Below are 24,543 nucleotides of genomic sequence, written 5' to 3'. Positions count from 1 at the left end.
ATTCCTGCATATTTAGAACCCCTCTCCTTAGTAAGATATAACTCTACTGCAATCATATCTGTGTATCCTAACTTATTAGGCTTCTAGAAACTCAGTAATATCAAAATGCATAATAGGCATTCTTTTCAATATAAAGCACTCTGCAAATGTCATAGGTGAGTATTTTTATTAGTGTCATATTTTGATTCTTAGTGTATCCTCTTATATTAATATTGACACATAACATACCAATATTCATGAGAGAGTTGGGATGGTTTTGGAGATAAAGAACAGAAAACCCATTTCAACCCAGCTAAAGTGATACAGGGAATTTAGAGGTTCACATATCTGAAAATGTCTACAGATAGGGGAGACTAATCAGGAAACAGGCTCGGTTCCTCCTTGAATTCTCTTCTCTCTCTCTGTTGGCTTCATGCTTAAGCTGGTAGTAAGATGGCTGCCATGATTTACCAAGACAATGTACACAGCCAAGAGATGTCATCTTTTTCAGTGGTTTTTTCTTTTCCAAATGCCTCCAACAAACCCCTTTACTTGCACTGAGTCACTAGCCGTCTCCTGAACCAATTCTTTTGTCCAGGAATGGTCTTAGGTCTGAGTTCCTACACCAGTTACTATCAGAGAGATGGGAGACAAATCAGACTCCACTGGGTGCTGGAAACAAGCCCTCTTTTACTGAAATACTGGTGTTACAAGGAGGAAATATAAATACCTAAGGGTAAATCAGGCAAGCATTTATGAAGATTAAATGGCTTACGGCAGTTAGAACATTTAGACATACCAGAGATGTGGGAAAAAAATGCTTAATAATATAAACAGCTCTTCAGTTGGGACTAAAACTAATGTTTTCTCTCAATAAAATTCTAAAAACATGGACGACAAAGAACTGGTGTGAAACCGAGAAAAATCATGGTCTCACACAAAATATTTTATAGATGTTTAAACCGACATGAGATCAAATATTATGGTATATTTTCCAGGTGAATTTTGACATGAAAGACATCCATGAAAGGTACAACGTTAAATGCTGCAGAAAACATTCTGTCTAAAATATAGCTTCCTCTTGGAGCTTGGAAACTAGCATATGACATATGTTCTAAATCAACATACAATAACAATATAAATTAAGCACCACATAAGCAGAGCTGTATCAACATGCAATAATAATATAAGTCAAATCTAATATTTGTACATAACATAAATATATGCACATAATATATTTACATAATAATAGAAACACTAAATGGTTTAAGAGCTTGGGCATTAGAGCCATGCAAAATAGGGTTTGATCCTGGCTCTTGGGTTGGTATCTGTGTGATACTGAATAAGGTATTTCTCCTCCCTTAGCTTCAGTCTTCTCACCTGTAAAATCTACCTATCTCATGGGGTTGTTGTAAAGGTTAAATTAAATGAGCTGATGCAAATAAGTTCTGTCACTGTGTCCAGCATCTCACAAGTGCTCCACAAAGATTAGCTACTTTTAGAATCAACATCCTTATTATGACTCAGTTTTAGAGAATTCCAAAAAAGAAGTTAATGAAATAGAGGGATTTGTTTTTCAGTATTAAAGGAAGTGTGGGATTCCAACAGGAGAGGAGATGGCTGATCACGTCATCACAGGTCCCACTTAGGAACTCAGTAAATAACCCGCACTATATGGGGTAGGGAGAACCCATTTCATGGCAGATCATATTTGTACATCTGACAATCTTATTGATAAGTTAAGTGGCTATTATCTCCCCTCACTCCCCTTTCCAACCAAATTCACATGTCTTCTGTTTACAAACAGGGAAACTAAGACTCTGCCAGGAAGGAAATGGACAAAAACCTGGGCCTCTTAACTGCTGGGTTTTTTTTTTGTTGTTGTTGTTGTTGTTGTTGTTGTTGTTGTTGTTTAAGATTTTACTTATTTATTTGACAGACTGAGAGAGCACACACAAGCAGGGGGAGCCACAGAGGGAGAGGGAGAAGCAGCCTATCCTCTGAGCAGGAAGCCAATGCTGGGCTCGATCCCAGGACCCTGAGATCATGACCTCAGCCAAAGGCAGACACTTAACCAACTGAGCCACTCAGTCCCTTCCTAACTCCTGGTTTAAAAAAAAAAAAAATTCCTACAGTTTCCACACCCTTCCATGTAAAGGAATTATGAAATAAGATTGTTAAGGAGCATCTCCGGAGATTGCAATGGTCAGAAACTCAGGTGAACACCCAATAAACTGATCCATTCTATTCCAAGTATCAACACAGAATAGTGGGGAAGCACAAAGTCTGGTTACAACTTTAGTTCCTCCTCTTATGTGACTCTGTGACCTTGGCTAAGTTATGTAACTTCTGTATCCCATTTCCTTCATCCGTAGAAAGGGGATAAGACAATAGCATCCATTTCACCGAGTAGCAATGATTAAAGGAAACAATGCACATAGACCATGTAAAACTGTGCTTAGAACATAGAGAGCACTCAGAAATGTTATCAATGACTATTGAGAAAAATGGAAGAACCTATCCTTGAGAGCACTGTTGTTTGTTAGTTGTGCCCACCAACCTCTTGCCTCTGAGCATATGCAACTCAGAGTCCTGCTGCTCTCTTCCAGAGCTGTAGCTACGGCTCTTTCAGCTCTAGGAAAAGTACTTTCAAGAAGAGAAGAGGGCAGCCTCTGCCTTGCTGAAACTACTCCAGGAAACAATCACCCACCTCATCACACACATGATTCAAACTAGGGAAAGTGTCCACTATTCTATTCCCATGAGTGTGCTACCAAGACAGGCTACATCAATTGTAGGAACTAGTGCAAAATGAAAACACAGAGTTTCTTGTTCAAAACCAACCAAGAATTTCAAGACAGCAACAACAGAGGATTAAACCAAGCACAGGACCCCTCTGAACAAATGCCCACATTGCACGCCCATGAAGCCAGCCCTGTTGATGCTTTAAAAATCTCACTTCTCTCCTTCTTGTCTTCCTTTGTAGACATCCTGCAACTTTTGCCCCCAACAGCTGGCAGGAAGTATTCTTTGCTCCCTGGATCTTTACATTAATCTTGCTTTGAATTCTGGAATCCCACTACCCGGATTCACATTTGGATTCCAACCCTCACTAGCCTGTCTGACCATGGGCAGAATGCTTAACTTCTCTTTACCTTTCCACTCTCATCTGAAAATTGAGGATAATGATAATAGCAATCTTATAGACCTATTATGAGGACTGAATGAAAAGCTTTTAAGTAGTATCTAACACAGTGGTTCTCGACTCTGGCTCCACATTAAAATTGCCTGGGAGCTGTGAAAAAAATGCCATCGCCTGGGCCCCACTCATGACCAATTAAATCAGTCTTGGGGGTGAAACCAACACGGTAGTAGTTTCACAGAGCTCCCCAGGAGATTCACAGGAGCAGGGGGACTGCAGATCGCTGGTTTTGTATATGGTGAATACTCAGTAATAAATAATAAAAAATAAATGCTATAATAAATAATATAATACAAATATAAAGAATATAGTAATGAATAATAAATGCTGGCCAGTTATTATTACACGATTTAGCGAAACAAAGTAAAAAGGTCTATATTTCAGTTCTTCCCTTGGATCTACTCTGTATCTGGCTTCTTTCTCCTGCTCTCCTTGGCTTTGATCCAGCATGTACCTGCAACCAATATAAATCAATATGGAGGATGTCTTATGGTGTCCCCGCTGAGACAAAGGTGCCTTTGAATACAGGTCTGCCCATTAACCCAGAGATGAGAGGGGGAAATGTCAACTCCTCCAACAGGGGTCCTTCCTTTGATATCAGGGTAGTGTAGACTCTGAAAGCTCAGCACAATGCAGGTTCTGGGGGGCAGGGAGGACTTCAGTCAAGTCACCAGAGATCCCTAAATAATGCAAGGCAAGGAGAGACAAGGCAGTGGTGAGAATGTTAATTTCTTGAGCTTGTATTTCTCTCCCGTCAGTGTGAATAATCATCTTTTTGAAAATGTCCTTTTGTCATATTTATGATGGTGACACATCCATTATGAATACAGTAGCTGATTTGCAACATGACCTGACAAATATTGAATGTTCTAGGCTACATTTAATTTCAAGGTAACTACAATCATTTGTGTCTCTTAGTAGACAGAACGGGTTCTAATCACACAAGGTTTGAAACAGCCGGGCTTTTTTATGACTTGTTCTCCATGGTGAAGCCACCAGTCGGGACTTGGAATGAGGTTGGGGTAGGAGCTGGAGGAGTAGTCAGTCAAGATCATTTGGCCTCAAGATCAGGAGGATCTCAGTTTTGAGGTAAGGTTCATGGACACATTGTCGGAGGAGAACTGGGGGCGCTAGTCACCAACGGTTTCTTCATGGAAACCCACTGACCATCTTCTCCAGCTAAATCAGGGAAGATGGTTTCAGCTCCAAAGCCGTTCAACTCCAAAAGCTGACTTGTGGAAACTCCCAGAGATCCCAGCCTCAGCATCCCCTTTTTGAATAACTGCAATGTTTGCTAATACTGTGGATCTGAGGAAAAAGAGTAGAGCCTCCCCACAGCTATTTATATTCTGTTGGGCTCTCTAAATCCTGAGCGCCCAAGGAGGCAACTCTTAAGACATATTACAAAATAACGTAAGTTTGGACGGCAAAAGAATCATAATAGTCAGGACGGTGCTTCTAATATGGTTTGTGAGCATTAAGTCCTAACTGTGAATTTAGTAAATCAAGACAAGTATTTCTAGAATAGGATAGATTAGACTGAACTAGACAGGATCAGAGTGCTTTCCTTTCAGTTAAGTAGATTAAGGACTGGGGTTAAGTATTTTTTTCTAAGAGTTTTGTTTCATCTGTATATGTTTATGTGTGTTTGTAGTAGGTTGCCATATAAAATGGAACTTGGTGCTGTGGTTCAAAGTCCAAAAAGGAGTAAGTTCGCCAAATTAGAGGACATAGTCTCTTCAGGCAGAATTTACAAACTGGTGAGTCACAGAACAGATATGGCCCATTAAGTGGATTGGGAGCTATATTATTATTGTTTTTATTGTGTTTTTGTGGTTCACAAGAAGTTTTGAAAAAAAAAAATGAATTGATGGCGACCAGTTCAAGTCAGAAAGTTTCATATTTTACAAAGATCTCTCAGCTTCTCTTCAAATACCAGAATCTGGAAAAAGTGAACCTGCATTCCCCCAGGGTAAGAGAAACCTTTTTCTCAAAAAGGAAAAATTCTGATAGGTAAGTCAAATGGATCCATTTCTACATTATTTCCCATCCCTGTGTCCTTTGTTAAATGATTTTTTTTTTTTTAATCTGCTATGTGCTCCTTCTTCCACCTACTTGTCTGGCCTTATCACTCACCTCCCCTCTCTTCTAGCCAAATGAGGGAGCTCACTTATCCAAGAACAGTTCCCACCATCTTTGATATGTGGTTCTCTCTCTCCACTCCATCCTCTCTGCCAGTTGAATGAAAACTTTATCAAAGCCCAGATTAACTATATAGACCTTCCAGAAAGCTTTTCTGTATCATCCTTTATCTCAGGTAGTTCCCACCCCAGAATTCTACTAGTACATTATGCCTCTTTACGGGCCTTATAGTACTCCTAATTCTCTAAAATACATCATTTTTATTTATTTATTTATTTTTTAATTTGTCAGAGAGAGAGAGAGAGAGAGAGTGAGCACAGGCAGACAGAGAGGCAGGCAGAGTCAGAGGGAGAAGCAGGCTCCCTGCCGAGCAAGGGGCCCGATGTGGGACTCGATCCCAGGACGCTGGGATCATGACCTGAACCGAAGGCAGCTGCTTAACCAACTGAGCCATCCAGGCGTCCCTAAAATACATCATTTTTATTTATCATCGTCTGTCTCTCTGAGCAGGTCATGAGTATCCTGAATGCAAGAACAACATCATATTCGTCTCTGCTTTCCCACCCCATTGTTCGGAACAGTGAACGTCATATAGCAGATACTCAATAGTTGTTTGACAAACTGGATTACAAAAAGACTTCAATATAAGGTTATTCACTACAGCAGTGTTTGAAATAGCAAGAAATTGAAAACAATCTAGCTCTCCATTAGTTGAGTTTGAGTAGATCAATCATGGCATCTCCATAAATTGAGATACTCTATAAAACTATTAAAAAGTATTTAGATCTATATTTGGTGATACAGAAAGATATTCAGGACATATTACTAAAAAAGCAATTGATGGAACCATAGAGATTTTTCCAAATAATTTTTAAGTAGATGTTCTGTATGTAGAAAAGACCCGAGAGAATATGAACTCATTCACCCCACAAATATTTACAGAATCCCTACTATGAGCCTGTGACTATTCTAAGAGTGGCAATAGAGGATAAAACAAAGCAGCCTCTATGCACATGGAGTTAACTTTTCAGTGAGGGAGAGAGTAGAGAGGAAGACCATATTTAAGACAATAATAAATACAACCAAGAAAAATAAAACAGGTAACCTGAATAAAGAGTGACAGGGCTGGTGTGTGTAACATTTCATTAGGTGGGGTGGTTAGGAAACACCTGTCTGATGAGAGATTATTTCCTCAAAAACCTAAAGTAAGACAACAAGCCATGTAGTTTTCTGGGGAAAGTAGATTCCAGGTATAGGGAACAGCAAGTGCAAAGGTCCTGAGGTACAAGTATAGTTGGTGTGGTGGGATACATTAGGTAAAAGGAGAGGCCATAGAATATGAAATAAGTGAATTAGAGAGAAATCACATTACATAATTCCCTATTGGAAATTCTGATTTTCATTTTGAGTAAATAAAAAAGATTGGCAGATTTTAGAAAAATAATCAAGAATTTTGGTAAAACATGTTAAGTTTGAGATGCCTATCAGAGCTCCAGATGGGAGGTAGATAGTTGGATACATAATCTGGAGTTTGGCACTGAAGCTTAGGCTGATATCACAGATTTGGGATAACACATAAATGGTGTTTCAATCCATTTTCTATGTAGCTGAGACTACTTTGAAAAATGAATGAAGAAGGCAGAGAGGTCTGAGGCTTGAGTCATGTGGCATTCCATCATTTAGGGTCCTGGAAGATTAGGACAGTCCAGTAAAACTTACTCAGTAAAAGGGATCATTGAGGAAGGAGATAAAGGAAATAGCTATGTGCAGGGAACCAAGTGAAGAAAGCATGGTACTCTCAAAGAGGAGGAGGAGATGAATTCTAGCAAATTCTGCTAAGAGGTTGGATAGGAAGAGAACTGAGAATTGACCATTGAATTTTGTGACATGAAGGTCACGGATGACCTGAAAAAAGGAAATCTTAGAGGAATGGTATGAACAAAAGTCAGAGTAAATTAGGATCTCAGGAGAAAATGGGAAGGCAGGACTGACAGTGAGTTTATACAACTCTTTCAAAGCCCTTTCAAGATTAAAAAATATCAGACAAATAGATACATTCTAGAAATCAACTGGCCTTTTCTCCACAAAAACATCAATGTCACAAAAGATAAAGAAAGGTTAAGGAAATATTTCAAATTTAGAAAGACCGAAGAGACACAACCACTAAATTATATACATGATTCTTTTTTAAAATATTTTGTGTATTTATTAGAGAGAGAGAGAGAGAGAGAATAGGCACAAGTGGGTGGAGGGGCAGAGAGACAGAGAGAGAAGCAAACTCCCTGTTGAGCAGAGAGCCCGATGCAGGGCTTGATCCCAGGATCCTGGGATTACAACCTGAGCCAAAGGCAGTTGTTCAACTGTCTAATCACCCAGGGGCCCTATATACATGATTCTTGATGGAATCCTGGATCAGGGTAAATTGTTATAAAGAACATTATTGAAAAAAACTGACAAAATTTAAATATAGACTACATTTTAATTGAGGGTACTGCATTAATGCTAAACATCCTAAATTTATCATTGAATTATGGCTATGTAATGGAATTTTTTTTTCCTTAGGAAAAAATCCTGAAACACTCAGAGGTAAAAGGGTAGGATAGTTGCAATTTCCACTCCAATGATTCAGAAAAATAATACTAAATATATATACATTAAGATGTATATATAAAAGACAAATATATCTATATAAAATATATGCATGTATAATATTGTATAGTCTACATATTTTATATATATAAATATTTCATATTTATATATATATTATATTTATATATATAAATATTTCATATTTATATATATTATATTTATATATATAAATATTTCATATTTATATATATTATATTTATATATAAATAAATATAACAAATAAATATAAATTTATATATAATATTTATATATATTTAATATTTATATATATATTATATATATATATATATATATAAAATCTAGGTGAGTACATGGGAGTTTTCTGTGTGATTCTTGCAACCTTTTATTTAGATCTGAAACTATTTTATAATAAAACATTTTTGAAAGTACTATAGTGTTTATATCTGAGTAATGAAATAATGAATTTGTTTTCCCATCTCTTCATCTCTATTTTCTTTCTCAACATCAAACAGGGATCAATTATGTGAAAATATATTTTTGAATACAAAAAATATATATCAATTAACTTTATCAACCACTCAAAAGGGAAGTGTTTCAATGACCTGAGCAGATACTAACTTCATATAATTTATTTGTCTTATTTTTTTGAAATCATAGAACAAAATTTATAACAGCTCTGTAATGATGAGATTATATGGACTGGAGGAGATTATGCTAAGTGAAACAAGTTAAGCAGAGAAAGCCAGTTATCATATGGTTTCACTTATTTGTGGAACATAAAGAATAGAAGGGAAAAATGAAGGGGGGAAGTTAGAGGGGGAGATGAACTGTGAGAGATTTTGGACTCTGGGAATCGAATTGAAGGTTTTAGAGGGGAGGGGGGTGGAGAGATGGGTTAGACCAGTGATGGGTATGGAGCACTGGGTGTTATATAAATATGAATGACTCATGGAACACTACAACAAAAACTAATGATGTACTGTATGGTGACTAACATAACATAATAAAAAATTAGTTTAAATTAAAAATGATGAGATTATATACCCATATCATACCTGTGGGCCATTAATGTTCACTTATCAAGAAAGAAGTTAATAAACTGGGATATTGCTTTGAGTATTTTAATATTAATTATAATGATACAGTGCCACATATATTGATCATTTTAAGTTTTCCTTAACTCAACTGCCAGAGCTTTCTTAAGGGCTTAAATTATTACCTCTATGTTTTGTGTGTTGTCTAGACCCTTCCCAGAAAAGAAATCTGAAGCAATTAAATATACACTTTAGTCTCTCTCCCTTAGAAACGCTTATAGGGAATCTCTAAAAAAGAGAGCAAAAATAGGGTAATCATAGGAGATCTGTTTAGTCAGATTCTCACCCTGGGGAAAGTCCGATTTAACACCTATTGGCTATCAGTACAAGCTTGCCATTACCACATAACAGAATTGTGGTGGAAACTCAATAGCCATGTGTTGATTAAGTGGCAGGGAAAGCAGGAGACTTTTTATCAGAGACAACTTGACTTGTAAGATCTATCAAGGTTAACATCAACTCCATCTCAGGATGTACAGTATAAACACCACCGTGCTTGGAGGCTGAGTGAAGTTTTTTAAAATGTCAATCCATCTAACAAAAAGAATAAAGTAACTTTGTTGACCACAACCCTTAGATCTCTGCATTGACTTAACAGCCAAATAATAAAGAAAAATGGGGGTGCAGGGTGTAGTAATCAGTTAAAGAAGTTTGAATAGTAATAATTTGGCTGCAGGAATTTGTAATCCAATTGAACTAAGTCATTTTAGGTCAACCTTTAAAAAATTATAGGGGATATTTTTCAGATTTATTATAAATGTGTTTGAAGGTATTTAAAACAAATATATATATATATATATATATATATATATATATATATATATACACATATATATACACACACACACACACATACATACATACACACACATACATATACATATCTTTCTCAATTTCAGTTCCTAGCAGCATGGCAGATCAAATAAACTAAACCCCTTGACTAAAACTAAAAGAAAATGAATAAAAATATGAACATCTATTTTATTGCATTAACAAATCAGCAAGAAGATAAGGATTCTCCAGAGACCTGCAGTTAAGGGAAAACAGAAGTTCAGCATGTAAGCAGAGAACAGCTCATTTTCACCCCAAGGGCATCTTCTAAGTCCTGATAACTTTGGGCTTCACTTTTGAAGGCCTCACAGGGAATGAAGACCCGAGAACAATCTTTCAGAGTGGGAGGCCTAATAGGAGAGTCTACATATATACCTGAGCTTAAAAATCACACCCTCAGCAAATAAACTAGACATAAAATTGTACCTCTCAGGAATAGAAGGTAAAATTAGCTATTTAAACCTTGTTTCTGGATGGAAGCCAGGAGGAAATATCTAAAATAGAAAAGAGCCCACATACAGAAAAGAAATTAAATTTCCTCATATGAAAAGCACTTGAAATATGTAATTTTTTAAAAAGATAGCATTTGCAATAACACTGACAAATCAATCAAACCGAAGATACACAAGGCATTACCAACATCAAAAAGCTGTGAAACTTTATTGAAACATATTAAATAAGAGCGAAGTAGATAGCGGTAGAGACGTACTATAATTCATAGAAAGGAAACCTCAAGATTGTAAAGATGTCACTTCTTCCCAAATTGATCTAAATGTTCACTCCCAATAGGTTTTTCATTGAAACTAGACAAGAAAACTGTGACATTTCAATAGCAGGGCAAAGACTAAGGATAGTCAAAACAGCCTATCACAGGAAATACATAGTGGAGATATCTGTCTTACCAGGTATCGAGTGTTATAAAAATCTAATATTTAAAATAAGGCAGGGGTGCCAGGGTAGCTCAGTCGGTTAAGTGTCCAACTCTTAATTTTTGCCTGGGGTCATGATCTCAGGGTCATGAGATCGAGCCTCCCCTGAGATACCTCCATGATGGGCTCTGTGCTGGGCATGGAGACTGTTTGGGATTCTTTATCTCCTTCTCCCCCTGTCCATCCTCATCCCCAGCATGAGCATGCTCAGAAGGACTTCTTAAACACTATGGAAGTAAAAATCATAAAGAAAGAAACTTAAGCTCCATTACCTCAAAATGATCATCTGTTCATTTAAAACATCCTGAAGAAGAGAGACAAGATGGTGGGGAAGTAGGAGGAGGCGCCCTTTCAACCTGTACCCTAAAGTGAGCTGATTACCTTCCAAAGAACTCCAATCACCCACGAAATCCTCCAGAGAACAAAAGCCTGAAAAAAAAGTTCCCTCAGAGCCCACCCCCTTGAGGGGGACTCAGAGAACATCACTGACTGAAAACCCACGTGGCAGGCCCCTCCCCCAGAAAACCAACCAGGAAAGAAAGAAAAAAAAAAAAAAAGACAACAAGAGAACAACCGCCACTACTTCATAGGACAACTTTTATTTTTAATTCGTTCCCACTATTCTGGCTCATTTTTTATATAGATAATTTTTTAACCTATTTACCATCACAGTGAGATGTCCAGTACATCAAATTCCATAATAACCTTCTAACCTGAACTTTTTCTTTTGCATTTCTATTTTTTAAATTTCTTTTTTTTTAAATTTTAGTTTAGTTTAGTCTAGTTTATTCCTTTTTTACTTTTATTTTCTAATATTCATATAGAGTTAAACTTCAAGGTAATCCCCTTTCCCCAATCAATGCTACCCCTATAGGTAAACCAATTTTTAATCCCCCTTTATCTTAGGAAAGTTGAGTCCTTTAACAAAGATATCAAGATACATCCAGGAAGAATCAAAACAACCTTCCTCGCCCACACTGAGAATTTATAACCACTCTTCCATCTTTTTCTTCCACCAGTGTTCTGTGTTTTTGTGTTTGTCCTGATAGTATATAAATCTTACACTTGGGGTTCTTTTTGATGAGGTTCTTCCTTTATTTGCATATATATATAATTTTTTTTTCTCTTGTCATATACTTTTATCAATCTTTTTGTTTGTCTGTTTTTGTTTGTATACTTCATAAATCTTTCCATGGGGCCCATTTGGGTTGAACCTTCTCTTTTATCTTCCCTTTCTTTCCTGTCTCTCTCTCTCTCTCTTTTTTTTCTTTTTATTTTCTTTTTTCTCTCGTTTGGGTGGAGAATCCTGATTGCTCAGAAGCGTTCCAGGGTGCACCTTGACTGCACCACAGTCGATACATCCAGCTACATCCGTTCAGCCATCTCTCACCAAAATGACTAGGAGGAGGAATGCCCAACAGAAGAAAAATACAGAGGATGGGCCTTCTGAAACAGAGCTAACAGCTATCAACATAGACAATATGTCAGAAAGAGAATTCAGGCTAACAATTATCCAGGCAATAGCTAGGTTGGAGAAAGCCATGGATGACCAAATGGAATTGATTAGGGCTGAACTAAAAGTGACCAGAGTTGATGTTCACAATGTTAGAGCAGAGCTGAAAGCTACCAGGGATGAGGTTCACAATGCTCTCAATGAGTTCCAATCTAATCTAAATTCTCTCAAAACTAGGGTAACTGAGACAGAAGATAGAATTAGTGATCTGGAGGACAAACAGATAGAGAGAAAGGATCAGGAGGAAGCCTGGAACAAATAGCTTAGAAGCCACGAAAACAAAATCAGGGAAATAAATGATGCCATGAAACGTTCCAACATCAGAATTATTGGAACCCCTGAAGGGGAGGAGAAAGAAAGAAGTCTAGAAGATATAGTGGAAAAGTTCTTCATGAAAATTTTCCCAATCTCATGAATGGAACCAGTGTTCATGTACTAGAGGCCAAATGGTCTCCACCCAAGATTATAGATTCCAGAAAAACATCAAGGCACCTGAGAGTCAACTTGAGGAATCATAATTGTAGATATAATCTCTTGAAAGCCGCTAGGACAAAGAGGCTCCTTACATACAGAGGAAAGTCCATCAGAATAATGTCAGACCTATCCACAGAGACCTGGCAAGCTAGAAAGGGCTTGAAAGATATATTCAGGGCACTAAATGAGAAGAACATGCAGCCAAGAACACTTTATCCAGCAAGACTGACATTCAAAATGGATGGAGAGATAAAGAGTTTCCAAGACCGGCAAGGCTTAAAAGACTATGCAACCACCAAGCCGACACTGCAGGAAATATTAAGGGGGTTCTATAAAAGAGGAAAAATCCTAAGAGTAGCATTGAACAGAAATATAGAGACAATCTACAGAAAGAAAGACTTCAAAGGTAACACGATATCAATAAAAACGTATCTATCAATAATCACTCTCAATATGAATGGCCTAAATGTGCCCATAAAACGGCACAGGGTCGCAGATTGGATAAAAACGACAGGACCCATCCATACGTTGTCTACAAAAGACCCATTTTGAACCTAAAGATATACCCAGACTGAAAGTGAAGGGATGGAGAAGCATCTTTCATGCCAATGGGCCTCAAAAGAAGGCCGGGGTAGCGATTCTCATATCAGACAAATTAGATTTTAAACTAAAGACTGTAGTCAGAGATACAGAAGGACACTACATCATTCTTAAAGGGACTATCCGCCAAGTTGATCTAACAATTGTAAATATCTATGCCCCCAATATGGGAGCAGCCAATTACATAAGAAAACTGTTAATCAAGATAAAGAGTCATATTGATATGAATACATTAATAGTAGGAGATCTTAACACGCCTTTCTCAGAAATAGACAGATCATCGAAGCAGAAAATCAATAAAGAAACAAGAGCATTGAATGACACATTGGACCAAATGGACCTCATAGATATATACAGAACATTCCACCCTAAAACAACAGAATACTCATTCTTCTCAAGTGCATATGGAACCTTCTCAAGAATAGACCACATACTGGGTCAAAAATCAGGACTCAACCGATATCAAAAGACAGATTATTTCCTGCACATTCTCAGATCACAATGCTTTGAAATTGGAGTGCAATCACAAGGAAAAGTTCAGAAGGAACTCAAACACCTGGAAGCTAAAGACCACCTTGCTTAAGAATGCTTGGATCAACCAGGAGATCAATGAAGAACTGAAACAATTCATGGAAACCAATGAGAATGAAGACACTTTGGTCCAAAACCAATGGGATACAGCAAAGGCAGTCCTAAGGGGAAATACATAGCCATCCAAGCCTCCCTCAAAAAAATTGAAAAATCCTGAACACAGCAGCTGTCTCTACACCGTAAAGAACTGGATAATCAACAACAAATCAAACCAACTCCACACATAAGAAGGGAAATAATCAAGATTAGAGCTGAGATCAATGAGGTAGAAACCAGAGATACAGTAGAACATATCAATGAAACTAGAAGCTGGTTTTTTGAAAGAATCAATAAGATTGATAAACCATTGGCCACACTAATCCAAAAGAAAAGAGAGAAAGCCCAAATTAATAAAATTATGAATGAAAAGGGAGAGATCACAACTAACACCAAGGAAGTAGAAACAATCATCAGAAGTTATTATCAACAGTTATATGCCAATAAGCTAAGCAACCTAGATGAAATGGATGCATTCTTAGAAAACTATAAACTCCCAAAATTGAACCAGGAAGAAATTGACAACCTGAATAGACTGATATCTAGTAACGAGATTGAAGCAGTGATGAAAAAACCTCACAAAAAACAAGAGCCCAGGACCTGATGGAGTCCCTGGGGAATTCTACCAAACTTTCAAAGAAGAAATAACACTGATTCTCCGAGGCTGTTTCAAAAAATTGAAGCAGAAGGAAAATTTCCAGACTCTTTCTATGAAGCCAGCATTACCTTGATCCCCAAACCGGGCAAAGACCCTACCAGAAAGGAGAATTTCAGACCAATATCACTGATGAATATGGATGCTAAGATTCTCAACAAGATCCTAGCAAACAGGATCCAACAGCACATTAAAAAGATTATCCACTATGACCAAGTGGGATTCATTCCTGGGCTACAAGGATGGTTCGCAAATCAATCAATGTGATAGAACAAATTAATAAGAAAAGAGAAGAACCACATGGTCCTCTCAATTGATGCAGAAAAAGCATTTGACAAAATCCAGCATCCGTTCCTGATTAAAATGCTTCAAAGTATAGGGATAGAGGGAACATTCCTGAACTTCATAAAATCTATCTATGGAAGACCCACAGCAAATATCATCCTCAATGGGAAAAAACTTGCAGCCTTCCCATTGAGATCAGGAACATGACAAGGATGCCCACTCTCACCATTCTTGTTGAACATAGTATTAGAAGTCCTAGCAACAGCAATCAGACAACAAAGAGAAATAAAAGGCATCCAAATTGGCAATGAAGAAGTCAAACTCTCTCTCTTCGCAGATGACATGATTCTTTATATGGAAAACCCAAAAGACTCCACCCCCAAACTACTAGAACTCATACAATTCAGCAATGTGGCAGGATACAAAGTCAATGTACAGAAATCAGTGGCTTTCTTATACACTAACAATGAAAATACAGAAAGGGAAATTAGAGAATAGATTCCATTTACTATAGTACCAAGAACCATAAGATACCTGGGAATAAACCTAACCAAAGAGGTAAAGGATCTGTACTCGAAGAACTACAGAACACTCATGAAAGAAATTGAAGAAGACACAAAAAGATGGAAGACCATTCCATGCTCTTGGATCAGGAGAATAAACATTGTTAAAATGTCTATACTGCCTAGAGCAATCTATACTTTTAATGCCATTCCGATCAAAATTCCACCGGTATTTTTCAAAGAGCTAGAGCAAATAATTCAAAAATTTGTATGGAATCAGAAGAGACCCCGAATTGCTAAGGAAATGTTGAAAAACAAAAATAAAACTGGGGGCATCACGTTACTTGATTTCAAGCTTTACTACAAAGCTGTGATCACCAAGACAGCATGGTATTGGCATAAAAACAGACACACAGACCAGTGGAACAGAGTAGAGGGCTCAGATATGGACCCTCAACTTTATGGTCAATTAATCTTCGACAAAACAGGAAAAAATATACAGTGGAAAAAAGACAGTCTCTTCAATAAATGGTGCTGGGAAAACTGAGCAGCTATATGTAGAAGAATGAAACTCGACCATTCTTTTACACAGTACACAAAAATAAACTCAAAATGGATAAAAGACCTCAACGTGAGACAGGAATCCATCAGAATCCTAGAGGAGAATATAGGCAGTAACTCTTCGATATCAGCCACAGCAACTTCTTTCAAGATATGTCTCCAAAGGCAAAGGAAACAAAAGTGAAAATGAACTTTTGGGACTTCATCAAAATGGAAAGCTTCTGCACAGCAAAGGAAAGAGTCAAGAAAACAAAGAGGCAACCCACGGAATGGGAGAAGATATTTGCAAATGACAGTACAGACAAAAGGTTGATATCCAGGATCTATAAAGAACTCTTCAAACTCAACACACCGAAACAGACAATCATATCAAAAAATGGGCCGAAGATATGAACAGACACTTCTCCAATGAAGACATACAAATGGCTATGAGACACATGAAAAAATGTTCATCATCACTAGCCATCAGGGAGATTCAAATTAAAACCACATTGAGATACCACCTTACACCACTCAGAATGGCCAAAATTAGCAAGACAGGAAACAACATGTGTTGGAGGGGATGTGGAGAAAGGGGAACCCTCTTACACTGTTGGTGGGAATGCAAGTTGGTGTAGCCACTTTGGAGAACAGTGTGGAGATTCCTTAAGAAATTAAAAATAGAGCTTCCCTATGACCCTGCCATTGCACTACTGGGTATTTACCCCGAAGATACAGATGTGGTGAAAAAAAGGGCCATCTGTACCCCAGTGTTTATAGCAGCAATGGCCACGGTCGCCAAACTGTGGAAAGAACCAAGATGCCCTTCAGCGGACGAATGGATAAGGAAGATGTGGTCCATATACACTATGGAGTATTATGCCTCCATCAGAAAGGAGGAATACCCAACTTTTGTAGCAACATGGATGGGACCGGAAGAGATTATGCTGAGTGAAATAAGTCAAGCAGAGAGAGTCAATTATCATATGGTTTCACTTATTTGTGGAGCATAACAAATAGCATGGAGGACAAGTGGAGTTAGAGAGGAGAAAGGAGCTGAGGGAAACTGGAAGGGGAGGTGAACCATGAGAGACTATGGACTCTGAAAAACAATCTGAGGGTTTTGAAGGGGCAGGGGGTGGGAGGTTGGGGGAACCAGGTGGTGGGTATTAGAGAGGGCACGGATTGCATGGAGCACTGGGTGTGGTGCAAAAACAATGAATACTGTTACGCTGAAAATAAATTTAAAAAATTTAAAAAAATTAAAAAATAAAAGTTAAAAAAAAAATCCTGAAGAAGAAACCATGAGTACTCCCAGATATCATTGTCTTGTTCTACAGTTCCCAGCCTCCCTTGCATTACATCGGGGACTCATGATTTGATGTAATTTGAACAGTTGTGACATAAGCCACTTTTTAGGCTTAGCACTTAAAAATAATCCATGTAGTCCTCCTCCTGTATATCCCTTATGTCAGCAACTTGGAAGACCATGCATTTTCTGAGGGACAACTTCAAGACAGAAGACCTCCCTACTAACAGCAGACTTCGTTACTCCACTGAGACTCAAGGTTTATTTTTTACTCCAGCTGAACCCATCCTATACTAACTAATAAACATCACAGAGAAAATGATAGCTACAAAGCAGATAGACACTTTCAGTCCCTCTACTCAACAAATGATTAGTATCCAACATATTTTCAAAACTCCAATAAACTAATAAGAAAATTAATAAGAAACTAATAAGAAAACTAATAAGATAAACAACCCAACAGAAAAATGGGCAAAAGATCTGAACAGCTTCTTTCAAAATGATCAACGACTACACACAAAGACATCCATTCTCCTTAGTAAATGTGAAAATGATGAGGTATCATTTCATTCCCATCAATACAGCAAAATGTTTCAAGTCTGAGAGTACCGAGTGTTAACACAAATGCGGAACAGTAGAGATTCTCATCCACAGCTGACAGAAGTTCAAATCAATGCAATACTTTGGAAAACACCGTTAGCATTACCTAATAAATGCTAAGAAGCTTATACACTTGAACTCAGCAACTCTGCTCTGAGGTATTTACTCTAAGCCAGTGCTGCCCACCTGGTAGTAACTTTGATGTCAAAGGAGATAGTCTATCATCTGGTTGTCCTGTATTGTAGCCACTCACCACATGAGGCTGTTGAGCACTTGAAATGTGGCTACTGGGATAAAAGAGGTGAATATTTTATTTTATTTTAAGTCATGTTAATTGAAATATCTACATGTACCTGTGGTTAATATATTGGACAGCACAAGCCTAAGTGTTGAAAAAAAGAAAAAAGAAAAGAAAAGAACTGTGTCACTCATGCTTTTTGGAAGAAAGAGCAGATGGAGTCTTTTCTACTTCTCCCACTAAGTGTAACTAAAACTCTGGAGGGCGTGGGGGACTGCTATGTAACTATGCACAGTAAAGAGAAGGCAAACTGGCTAGGACCTAAGATAAGAAGACAAAGTAGAGATTGAGAGAAAATATTTACAAACTACATATCCAACAAAGATCAGGTATCCAGTATCCTTAAAGAAGTCTTAAAACTCAACATCCAAAAAGTCAACAATTCAAACAGAATAGGGGTAAAAGACCTGAGAAGACATTGCACCAAAGAAGATCTATGGATGATAAAGAAGCACGTGAAAAGATGTTTGGCATCACTAGCCCTAATAGAAATACAAATTAAAGCAAAATGACAACACCAAAAACTGGCAAGGATGAGAAGAAAGTGAATTATTCAAGCATTGCTGGTAGGAATGGAAATGGCACAACCACTCTGGAAAAACCGTTTTACAGTTTCCTGGACAACTAAAAATGTAATTGTGATATGACCCAGCAATTGTTCTCCTGGGCACTTATCATAGAGAAACGAAGACTTAGGGTCACATCCAAACCTGGACCCGAATGTTCACAGCAGCTTTATTTGTAATAGCCCAAAACTGGAAACATCTGATGTTGTACAGGTTAGTGGCTAAACAAAAGATGGTATACCCATACCATGCTATGACTCAGAAGTAAAAGAAATTGAAGTATTGTTATATGCAACTGGCTGGGTGAATTTCCAGAAAATCAAGCTGAGTGGAAAAAAAAACCACCTTCAAAGGTTATATACTGTATAATTCCATTTAGAAAAAAATTTCTGAAAAGAGAAAATCATAGAAATGGAAAACAGATTTTTGGTATCCTCAGGCTAAGGACAGGGGTAGTATTTGGGAAAAGTGAGTGTGGCTGTCCTTGGGCTGATGGAAATGTATCTCAATGTTAATATCCTGGCCATGGAGCTGTACTAGAGCTTTACAAGATAGCACATTTGGAGAGAACTGGGTAGAGGTTATATGGGAGGTCTTGCAATTATTTCTTGTAAATATCTGTGAGACTATAATTATCTCAAAAGAAAAAGTCTAATTTTAAAAATACTGGAAAGAATTCAATGTCTATCAACAGTAAAATGCAAGTATGAATTGTGATATATTCATTTAATCATTGGAGTAAAATAAATTCAGTGAAGAGTATTACCTCTGAAGAGAAGAGAAAGCAATATTTTCGGGAGTCAGCCCTTAAGGGAGTTTCAGAGAAAAAGTGATATTTTTTCCCATAAACTGAGTAGTTGGAACATAGGCATTCATTGTACCTCTATTCTTTATAACTTACATGTATTTTATAAATTTGAAAAGATTTAACTTTTAAAGTGCTTTTCAAAATTTAAAACCTTTTATTTTGATCTGTTTTTAAAGGATATTTTCAGTTCACCAATAAACTAGAAATTTAAAAGTTCACACAACTCAGTATACGTGCTGGGTAATTTCAATAAAAAGTTAAGTAGTGCATTTAGCAATTAAGATTAGGATTTATGTTCTGCCTCTACACAAACTGAGTTAGACAATATAGGAAAAGGATCAGAATGCAGTTCGAGACCAGGCAACGGTAAGATGGGAGATGAAAGAGGAAAGAACACAGAATTTAAGGTTAAAATGAAGCGAGTGCTTTCTAAACGGATGTAGCAGAAGGATGTTGGGCTGGGTGTTAGACCAACAGTGAAAAAAAGGTAAAAGCAGATGGAGGCTTTACTTTTTTGGATGGAGGGGACCCAGGAGGCTCTCTGGCCTTCTATCAGATGTGCTAGCATTTCTAGCTAGCGCGTGAGTGTATGAGTGGCTTTAAGGAAAAGGAAGAGTGTTTTTAGAAGATGGCACTGAGGGGCGCCTGGATGGCTCAGTGGGTTAAAGCCTCTGCTTCTGGCTCAGGTCATGATCTCAGGGTCCTGGGATGGAGCCCTGCATCGGGCTCTCTGCTCAGCAGGGAGCCTGCTTCCTCCTCTCTCTCTCTGCCTGCCTCTCCACCTACTAGTGATATCTGTCTATCAAATAAATAAATAAAATCTTAAAAAAAATGGCACTCATTAAAGGAAGGCCTAGAAAATTCTGTGAAAGAGACAAAACCAAAACATCAAGGCAGAGGGTGCTAAAGACAGAAATTCATGGAAATGTCTATCAAACTTTGAACAAAGTCCATCTGGGGAAGGGAAGGGAAGTCCATAAGTGGCACGCTTTGGGAGCTACATAGCAATTTCCTAATACTAGGCGACCTTTACTGAGCACTCACTGTATTTCAGGTATGGGGCTAAGGGCACGATCTCATTTCATGATCACAAAAATCTTCTCCAGGGGGACTCTTATTTTCCTGATTTTATAGGTGGGGAATCTAAGACTCAGTGAGGTGAAGGATACCACTAACAAGTAGCAGAGCCAAGACACAGACCCAGCTCTGTCAGAGGCTAGAACACAGGCTCTTAATGACTTCAGCCCCAGAAATGGGAGGGGCAGGGAAAAGTTGCAAATGCAGGTGACCTTCTGCTTTGGAAAGGAAGGGAAGGCATGAAGAGCAGCCAGGTAAGTAACTTTATACTGGTCTAGCTTAGTTCACTGCCAGAAAAGTCTGACCAGCCTTAGCTTTCAATCTGGGAAGCGATTCCATGGCTAAGACTCTTACCCTTTGCTCTTGGTCTTTTTTTGTTTGTTTCAGCCTGTCCCTTGTTGCTGGGGGAAAACCAACTAGATACTCTTGAGTACCTGGGATTGTACTACAGCAAGGGTAAGAGAAGGAAAAAAAAAAAAAGCTGTCAGAAACTTACAACGTTTCCAATTGTAACTTTTGTGCTGACTGCATGAGAGAGGTCTTAATGTGAGGAAGGAAATGCTAGCAGTGATGTGGTCAAAGCAAGAAACTGGGATTTCTGAAGCAGAATACCCAACTAACCCATCTGCCCGAAAAAAGTTGTACCTTATCTCTTCTAAGTATTTTGAAGGAGGGCTTAAAAACCGTTTCCTGGTTCTTTGGAAAAATGAAAAGTCACTTTCCAAGCCACAACAGCATCCTGAAAAAGTAGCTGTGCACCACCACCCCCCAAAAGGCAAAATGCTTACTGAGAGCACAAAACTCTCTTGCCCTTGGTGTAATTTAGCAAAGCTTCTATCCACTGGCAGAAATAGCAACACATTTTCTGCAGATCAAATTTGCAATTTCTTAGGAAAATATCTTGGGTTTTGTATATGCATATTCATAAAATGAAAATAACTTGATTTTCTGGCACTCTGGGCCTGGAAGCAGAGGGGCTCGGGAGAGAATTTTCCCTGGGGGTTCAAGAAAAAGAGCAGAGCCAGGGAAAACAAGAGAGTGGAGGGAAAGCACGGGTCAGGTTTTTGGAAAGAAGAGCAATGGACAGCTGTTAACAGTGCAGATGTGCTGGGGAAAGAATAGAGCGTTTCTACTCCAGATACTAGACAATGAACTTGAAAGCCCTGCTTGCCTGACCCAGATGGTGGAGACTCTCATGTCTGCCAGTGCAGAGCTGAAGGTGTGTCTGGATGCAAGCTGGCTGGGACTCCAGCCAGGGAGACAGAAGTGAAGCTGGGAACAAGAGGGAAGCGTTCTGATCTTTTTCAACAGAGGTGCCCTTCAGAACCTATCTACCCCAGTGGCAGCAGCTTGTAGAAAAGCAGAGGAAATAATCTGGATATTCTTTGTTTGCTTCTGCAATTCCACTCTCTGCCTTTCTCTGTATTTTACGGATGGATGGATGGATGGATGGATGGAAGGAAGGGAGCGACTTCATTGCATTTATTTTGCAGCACCTCCTCAGCTAGACTATGAGGCAGCGGGGACTGGGTTCTTCCACGCTGTTGCTAGCCACGGGATGCTTCTCCATCTCCTCCAACTTCTCTTAACACTGCCCCCACCTATGTAAAGATCCCCTCCTGATACACTACGCAATGGGGGTCATTCTCCATTTGAATGTTTGTCTGTCTTCTGCCAGGACCCTAACTCAAGCAGTGAATATCTGCTGGCGAGTAAACGAGTTCCGGGAAGGCAATTTGAAGAGGAGGGAAGAGACTAGTAGCAGTGATGGGAGAGAAGACTCCAGGACAGCATGCTGTTTGTGGTCCTTGGCTGTCCTCTAGGAAAGCAGCACTCCACCGAAGCCATCTGGCTTAGGTTATGGTGTTGCAGAATTAAGCAAATGACATTGGGTGTCATTGGGAGCTTGGAGGTGGGAGGCAGTGTGAGGTTATGAAATACACACAGGTTTGAAGGTCACACAGATATGGATCTGTTCTGTAGTCTTTTTGCAGCCCAGAGGAAGTTACTTAAATCTCTGAATCTGTGTTTTTTAATCAATGCTAAAAGTTAATAGTACCTGAATCTTGGGGATTTTTTGTATGATGGTTAATTATTAAGGAAACAAAAAGAATGCATGTAGGACAGGGTCCAGAGTGTTACAGGTTCTAGGTCAGTGTTAGTTCCCTTCTTTCTTCTCTGCTCCCAAGCAACAGATCAGTGATGGGAGGCCATGGCCTGGGAGAGTAGATGCTTCTGGGGGGAGAGTTGATGATAATGCTGGACAATTGCTTTGCTAATAAAAGGCTGAGGTACCCAGTGGAAGGTGCTCTCTGACAGCGTCAGATCTGAAGTCAAGGTTTAGATCATCCAAAAAGTTAGTTAACTTTATACAGGACTTACCTCCTACCAGGAAAGAGAATCATTTGGGCCAGATCAGCTTTTCCTAAGGTGAGACTACAATCTAGAAGTTGACGGGAGATTGGGAAATAAAGAGCAGAGCCTGTGTTCCCTCAACTTCCAAAAGGAAAATATAGAAGGCAATAGAAATGAAAATAGTGCATAAAATTACCTAGAGCATAAATAATGTGTTGGCGGGCCATATGCTAGATACATTTGCAGATGTGTGGTTTGTTTCTTTTTTTTTTTTTACCTTGTGTGGTGGTAGTTTTAAATCTTACATTATTTAACAACCTTCAGAGTCAGAAGACATCACCCGAAGATTCAGATCACCAACTTCTTTTGAAGGTCTGGCCATCCTATGCCCCCTACCACACAACTTCCTATAGGGTATAGTGGTAATCGGGGCAGAGCTGCCACGCTCAAAGAGAACTGCACTCCTGTTGGCCACAGACTTCACCTGAACCCCCTCACTCAGGTGTTACACGCCTGGCTCCCAGAGACATTTGTAAGTCCCAATATGAAAGGCTCTGCAGTAGCTTAAAAATTGCCTTTTATTTTCATAATAATAATAATAATAACAATAATAATAGAGTACGGTGTTATAATACAACCGATAATTGACTCAAGGAACAATTCAATGATACTATTTTGCCATAAAGAGATTGACTATGATACCTCTCCCACTGTTGGTCTCTGCCAGAGAAACAGCCACATTATTTTGAAAACTAATACCTGAGGGGAAACCAATCAAAGCATATTCTGTCTTTCCTATATGGAGTCTATTTTCAGGTGGCCAATAATTGATGAGAGCTTCCTTTTTTTTTATAATTTTATTTATTTACTTGAGAGAGAGAGAGAGAGAGAGAGAATGAGAGGGAGAGAGGAAGTGAGAATCTGAAGCAGACTCTGCACCGAACACAGAGCCAGATGTGCAGCTCAGTCCTACAACAGAGAGATCATGACCTGAGCCAAAACCAAGAGTCAGTCCCTTAACTGACTGAGCCACCCAGGCGCCCTGGGAAAGCTCCTTTAACAGAGGTCTTTCAGCTAATAATCATAGAAGGAATGATAGAATTAGAATATCATCATTTTATAACACTCAGTGAAATAATGATAAGCATCAATAGTCTCTAACACCACAAAATAATGCCAGACCAGCTCCTTATGGGTTCCTGATGGTTGCCAGGATACCATCTAAAATATCCATTCCCCCCAAATCAAAACTAATCGAATCTATAATCTAATCAAATCTGTAATTCTAGCACTGTCCTCATGCACTCAGAAATACAAGGGAACAGAGAAACTGGTCAAATGACACCATGGGGATACAATCCACATTATCTAGACCTAGGAAATTTTACATTAATTCAACCAATAAATACTAGGAAAAAGTAATAGAGGGAGGAGATATTCCATAAATGAAAGAGCTGACACAAATCGACTAATGGCAATGTACTCAACTTATTTAGAACGTGGTTGAAGCAAACTGTGAAAATCAAAAAATAAAATCATAAGACAA

Source organism: Lontra canadensis, unplaced genomic scaffold (assembly GCF_010015895.1).
Source record: "Lontra canadensis isolate GAN:19392208 unplaced genomic scaffold, GSC_riverotter_1.0 scaffold34, whole genome shotgun sequence".
NCBI lineage: Eukaryota > Metazoa > Chordata > Mammalia > Carnivora > Mustelidae > Lontra > Lontra canadensis.
The sequence above is the reverse complement of the archived record's forward strand: the minus strand, read 5'-3'. Positions refer to the sequence as shown.